We start from the raw sequence: 7,047 nt of genomic DNA on the forward strand, positions 1-7,047 counted from the left end.
CTCGTGTATGGGTAAGAAAGGTATAAAATGGCGAAAAACACGAGATAGTACTCCAGTACAGGTTTCCTGACAGAGGAAGTGTGGCTCATCAGACGTGAAAAGATCATACATAATACGACTGGTTATGTTATCTTGTTGTTTACAAGGCCACTGTATCAACAGCCCGACAGATATGCCGACTTAAGACCCGTTGCCGACCTTAACGTCCATTAGGGAACGCACTGTAGACTAATCAAGCCTGAAATTCAGTGTTAAAACTTCCCTCCCAGGGTCCTATCTTAAATGCCTGTCTTAAATGGGAGAGCCATTAGGAAAGGGCTTGACAATGCACTTGCGATTGTCAGTGTTTGTGCAGCATGCGTTCACGTGTATGGATGAAGAATGCTGATAGCGAAAACACGAGATCCATATTACACGTTTCCTAGCGTGGCATGTTGTCGCAGTTTACTAGTTTTTACTCCGAGATAATTAAGTAGATGAAATGATAAGGGCCTGTCTCGCCAAATGTCACAGTGACTCAGTGATCTTATCCTGCGATCGAGAAGAGGTCCTCGTGACCCTTCTAAACTAAATAATAAAAGCTTGTTGGCCGCCAGCCTTTAGCAATGAAGTGTGATTCTGACTTTTACGTTTGTGGATGAAATCCCATTGGGTGACCATTTAAATGAAAGCTCATGAGTAGTGCTTTCACGTGGTATGGATTATAATACCATAAAGCTACAACAGTTCGTTTGGAGGCCTTATCTGACACCTAGTCACAGAAGAGATTGGTGAAGGTGGTGAGAGCAAGTTCTAACTTTTAGATGCTTGGATGCAGTCCCAGTGTGAGACCATTTCAAAGAGAGATTGAGATTTACTATTATTTGACGTTGTCGGTTGTCTGTTTTTTTCCCAAACGGAAGGCACGCACTAGCTAAATTTTTTGTTGAAGGGGGGAACTATTTTAAAACTAAATTATCAGAAGGTTAATGTAAACAGGTTCTACTCTTACTGTAGATGAGTAATGCCCGCTACCAGTTTTACGCCCTATTATGACACCATAAATGATTACTAGCCAATCAACACTGACGAGAGCTGATAAAATGGATTGATCAAGGGTTGATTACTTTTGGCTTAGCGAAAGACATGGCGCACCTGAAGGCAAAGCGATCGTTCAACCCTTTTTAAACTCCAGGTACAGCTTTTATTAACAATTTAATATGCTTTAATAGCATTAATACCAGTGAATTTGTCACTCCTGATTTTAAGGTAGTTGCAGTCCAGTTAGTGGAGTTGCACCAACCCTAAGCTTGCATGTACGCACCCAATGATAAACCATCGTTTAAGCTACGTTTTCATACCCCAAGTTCTGTTTCATATCCAAATTTGTTAACACTATCTTTGCAAAAAGCACAACCTATCAGTGTCCTTTTCCTAAACATTGAGCGTATTCCGAGCTTGATCCCTCGTGAATCTGCTATATAACCAGAACAGAGTGGCTGTGTGTATTCCAATTTTGTCCAACAAAGGCTTTGAAAGGCACTTCTGCTTCCGTGTTAAGGCCAATTTAATCATGCAGACATTTCCATTCGTGGACATAAAGAACATCATCAAACTTGGGCAAAACTAAAACAAAAACTAAATTTAAACCATGTGCGGCGCTCCCCTTCTCACTTTCTATAATCGCTCCTTAGCAAGACTTAAGAGTCACTTTCAACGACCAGGATAACCACGGTAATCACGACATTGATCCTGTCAACTAGTAGTTACTTGCATATGACTCCTTAGTTCCACAGACCAATAAGACACGGCATGGAGAGACAACCAGCGGAGTGAAGGTACAGCAGCTCTGAAGAAATTAGCTACATGTCCCTTTGTGTCCTCTATGTGTGCTGACAAAGAACAATACCTTGAGTGCTTAAGTCTAATTACTAAAATTGAAGTTAACATTTCAAGAATTAATCACTACTTGTGCACTGTTGGGTCATTTGTCGCTTTTGGGGGTTTCCTCAAGTCCTAAATACATCGTAATATCGTTATAACTACTTGGAGTATTCCTCCCCTTTTTAGGTTTCCTCGAGTCTTAAATCATAATATCGCCAGACGGGATCACTTCTCATAGACGTATATTCGCTGTGACAAGCACTGGCGAGTCTCCCATTTTCTCAGAAAACAGGCCATAAATCTCTTTTCTCCCTTTCTGACGCCGTTCTTTGACTTGACTGTTTTACAACAACAAAGTAACTGCGACTTTAATTGAATCAGAAGGGTGTCGAAATGTATAATCACTTGTTGACAACACCAATTTGTTTTCTTAGTACTTAATGCTATCTTTCTTTCTTAGTACAATGTATAAAGCGAGTTGCTTCAGTACTCTCAATTTTGTTAAATTAAAGAAATTCAATTTAATAACGAGCAATGGCTGCATATCAGTGGCCATTGCGAAAGACATTCTGCATCTTTGAAGAACGAGATATGAAATGACTGAAGGAAACAACAGTCTTAAATTTTCGCATTGATGTCGCGCATGGAATTTACAGAACGTCTTCTTCTCCACTGAAGCGAGAAGCACGATTCAAATAGCTGCTCGTAAGAAACAAGTTTTCGTTCGGAAATTTCGCTCTTTCCACATTTTTCCTTCCACGATTGACGCGCAAAGAATAAGAGCGAAAACGTGCTCAATTTCTACAACATGGCGTCGCCTTACTCAACTTGATTTCAGCGATTCCAAGTTCACCGTACAGATTATTAGCAAATTAAAGATAGACAAACGAAGTTCTCCGCTGGTTATTTGACTCGTTTGTGGAAAAATATGTATAATTCATTGCTACAACCTTACATATACAAAGACATTTTATACGACGCGTTTACAATATATAACATCATGACACATAATTGCGCAAAATAATCATCACTGACCTAAAAGGTCTTCTAGGTGCAACAACACCCGGCGGAAAATGAATTTATAACTCTCCATTTACGTTAGTTTAGTGAAAAGCATGCTTCGGAGTAAAAGTCAATGTACCCTACACCAAAAGTGAAGTTTAAGACCTCATTATAACTGCAGGAATGCGGCGACAAATGCCTCAAGGGAAATCAGCTGACGAGGGCAAAACTAATTTTCAGAAGAAAGACATTGGTATTCAGAGTCGTTAGTCAACTGAGAACACAATTAAGAAAAGGAAGAATTCTTACAATGTTAGCAAGGACTAGGAATTCCTTCGAAACCGCACGATTCGGCCTGAAGTTGGTCAAAAATTGTCCGGCGGCCATGAACTACGTGAAGCGTCCACTCCATTAACTCATCATGCTTCAATGATGCGCCTGGAATCTCAGGAAAGCTCCAATCTTGTTTCTTTCATTTGCCATTTTGTGAACTGTTTGACACTTCTGCATTCAGACAACCTGAAATAACAATTGTTCAGTCATAAAATTGGGCTGATTATTTACTTTGGCATGAGCAGCTTTTGAGGTTATCGACGATCTTCGCTCTTATTTCATTTCCAACTTCGAGTTCTTCGATCCATCAAACGTAAACCAGGAGAATTGCAGCCGATAAAAATGAATAAAACTTTTCGTCATAAAAGCTTCTCGGCCATATCCCTTTCGTGTTCAAAGTTTAGGATAAAAGCAGAAGGTCCCTACACAGGAAACAGGTCAAATTCACTAAATTGAGCTCGTGTCAAGAGAATCGACTTAATTTCCCGTTTCTTCTTCTCTTATCCACATTTTCTTGTCAGTAAATACCTCATCATGTGGAATCCTTACCCAAAAGTAAAGCCCGCTTATAACTTCACCGCCGAGTTAAACATTACGAGGCAAAGAGGTGCTGGGTAATGCTTATGCTTCGCGGACATGCAGGGACTCCGAAGACCCCAGAAGACAAAGATACTAAATATATATAAACAAAAAAGCTGCATTGTTTTAACTGAGACTGAAAATGTATTACAAAGAGAAACTTTTCGCTATTTTCTAACAAATAAGCCAGACAGTTGTCTTTTCTTTGTTGTCCTTTGCCCGTTCTCTCTTCAATGAACTGCGATCAACACGACGCTCAGTTTTACACAGGTTTACAGCGATTAACTGTCGGCCTAGTCTTATACTGAGCCTTATACAGTTTCATTGAAAGCAGTCCACGCGAAAAAATTGATCGATATCCATGGATTAGCTTTTTCCTCGGCCTTTTCCTAGCTTTAGTCAGTCGAATTGAAACCTTCACCTCAAACCCGCTCGTTGTAGATGGTGTAAAACGATACTACCGTTGTTTATTCATCAACACTCTTAAATGTTTTCTTTTCTTCTCGGAACTAGCAGTTTGTCTGGTTGTGAGATGAACAGAAAATACTTTGACTCCATATCCTCCAATTTATAAGCACTGAGAAAAGCCGAGGCCCCGGGGCCGGGATGATGACGTCTGCGGTCGTTGTAAGTCTCATTATTTTCGTTCTCCGCTGCGTAACATTCTACCTCGGCCGACGGTCGAGCCCAAGACCTTCAGAATTTCTAATTTTCTAGTACCTCGGAGGCGGGAATCGAGCTTTGCTTGTGTTTACTGGCTCGAATCGAAGGTGATCTCCATCACGCGAAAAAGACAAGTCGGCTAATTCCGCATTATTCCGTCCTCTACAGAGAAGCCGTGCAACGTTGGCATCATTGACGCAAAGTGATTAACATGTTCGTTGTATTTTTACGTGTCGTGTTACTTCAACCTTCACTCAGTATTCACTGGGACCATGAACGAAATCTGCACCAAAGGAGTTGCAACACCTCGTTAAAACACGGCTGCATGCTTCACAATTCAAAGATGTGCTTTGCGGTCACTCACTGCTCGACAACTTGCTTCACTGAGTCACTGAAACAAAGCACGTCACTATGTAGCCCTTCTCTTTGCATTATTTGGATCTTGTGAACTTGGCTTACAAACATAATTCTGATTCGCACCCAACTTTTTTGTTGATGCTCTGATTTTCATAAAACTTAAATAGGCGTATAGTCATAATTGAGTACACAAGGTTGACATCTTAATCACCAGAACGAATTTAGTGAGAATTTCCCTTTAGATAATGTTACAAATGCACAATTATTCCGTCCAGCTTGAATCGATAAGCTACTTCTTAGTAAACAAAGAACAGGCTTTCAGTCGGTCGATTTGAGTCGCTTACAGCGCACAAAAGACGACAAAAGATGTTGCAACTTACTGACGTGATAGTTTGGGTAGTGGATATCCTGAAGACTCCGCACTAACCGTCGAGTACTGTTAAAATAAATTCTACAAACCTTCCTTCATTACTTCGCTAACTTTGAACAAGTGAGAGTCGGCGTCAGTCGTTTTGTGCAGCAGATTAAAAAAAAAAAAAAAACTGGCGCGAAATTAAACAGTCTTAATGATTTGTTCGATCCAAGACAAACTTTGTGATCACACTAAAACTGCTAACGTCATTCCATGTATTTATTGCATTTTAAAAGGCTGTAACATGTCTAAGTTTGCCGCAGCAGAAACAAAGCGAGTTATGCTCTTGTTTTCTTATGAGAAGAAATTACAAGTCACGCAAGTTATTAATAAATGATTAGTCACCTTGGGTTGTTCTACATTCATTCAGTCGATTGTCTTTGGTTCCATTTACAGTGGTGATTTTGTACTTCACGTTCGGTCCTAGCTCAATCTCCGTACGCCAGAGACGTTGTAATTACCAAAACAAACCTTTTGTTTCTGTCTTGGCTTTTGTTTTCAGTTAAATGTTGTAGTTCTTCCTCTTTAAGCTGCAAATCCATCTTCTAACTGTTCTCGTTTTTCCGATTCGTGAATAGTAGTAGGTAATCACAAAATCCTGCTGACAATTACAGAAAGAAGCAGTCTTCCTTGACAATAATTTCCGGCCGTCGTAGAGTACTGAGACTTGTCAGATAAGTTTTCCTTCATCTCAGTAGATGTTCATGGGAAAGAATTGGAGAAATAAGGATTTCCAGAGGTCCATTGCAGCATAGTCAGTCCTTCTTTGTTGTTGCACATACGTCACAAGTTATTGTCGTTTTAACACGTGTTTCCGAGGTTCAGTTACTGCGCCATCTCAGGAAATCACGTTTCATCGTCGGATTCTGGTTATCTTCTCGGAACTTCACTTTCCAGAGAGGTAACTCTGGAATATTTTCATTAGTTGTTAACGATTACAATATATGTCGATTACTCGGTTTGTCTTTTGGCTTTGTTTCCCTCCCTTCTGCATCACTTTCGTACTAATTGGCTGCGTATCAAAAATGTAACAGATACCCGTAAAATACCATCTTTGTATTAAAACACTGAAATGCTTATGGCTTACATTAATATTAGATAATCGATTCTGAAACAATAATTATCTTGTCGAACATATACATGAAAATGCTAAGAACGAAGGAAAGTAAACTAGATCTTGATATAAAAGACATTACAAGAATGCTAATATCAAAAGCTAAGATCGCGAAAGCTGCTGTCTCCGTATCCTTCATGTTAATTTTCACAAAACCAAACCATATGCTGATCCAGTCTTTGGATACGGCGAAGCTGCTTTCCCATGTCCCAGTCCGGCAGCCATGTGGATTAAAACTGACTCGTTGAACTGCTGTTTCCACCACCACACAGTGGCGGCTTCATCGTTAACGAGGCCACTGGTAACCGCCAGCAAGATCTCCCAACTAGCCTGAGGACATCGATGTGAGCGTCTTGTCTCATCTAGTGGAATATGATACGTAAACACACCACGGTCACGAAACAACATGAAAAAGACAGCTATTAACACGTTTGTAGAACTAAAAAAAAGCATTCCCCGTCGACTTGATGTTATTATTTCTTGGTAATGAGAATTTAGATGTAACATCATAACATACATCATATACCAGGTCAAGCTTGATTGTGAACTCTTAAGTCCATATTTAACTTGATCTTAACATGTGTGTGCAAACATCAACTCAGTTATTTCGTCACTCTGCAAAAATATTTGTCGCACGTGTTCCTATTCGTTCCACCGACACGCGCAGTGTTCGCAGTCAGTTATGCGCGGTATTTGTTAGGCTCGATTTCTACCGCTTTCTCGA

At 40.1% G+C, this 7,047-nt stretch overlaps 1 long non-coding RNA gene across 1 annotated transcript; it reads right to left on the reverse strand.

The window, feature by feature from the left end:
- Positions 1–2,766: 2,766 nt before the first annotated feature.
- Positions 2,767–6,834, reverse strand: LOC149108446 (uncharacterized). The gene is made up of 2 exons (XR_016208909.1): positions 5,178–6,834; positions 2,767–3,384 (listed from the first exon to the last, which is right to left on the reverse strand). It is a non-coding gene; the product is annotated as an uncharacterized LOC149108446 (long non-coding RNA).
- Between the last annotated feature and the right edge of the window lie 213 nt (positions 6,835–7,047).

This window comes from Orbicella faveolata, unplaced genomic scaffold (genome assembly GCF_042242905.1).
Source record: "Orbicella faveolata isolate gen_17 unplaced genomic scaffold, um_ofav_v1 contig_26, whole genome shotgun sequence".
NCBI lineage: Eukaryota > Metazoa > Cnidaria > Anthozoa > Scleractinia > Merulinidae > Orbicella > Orbicella faveolata.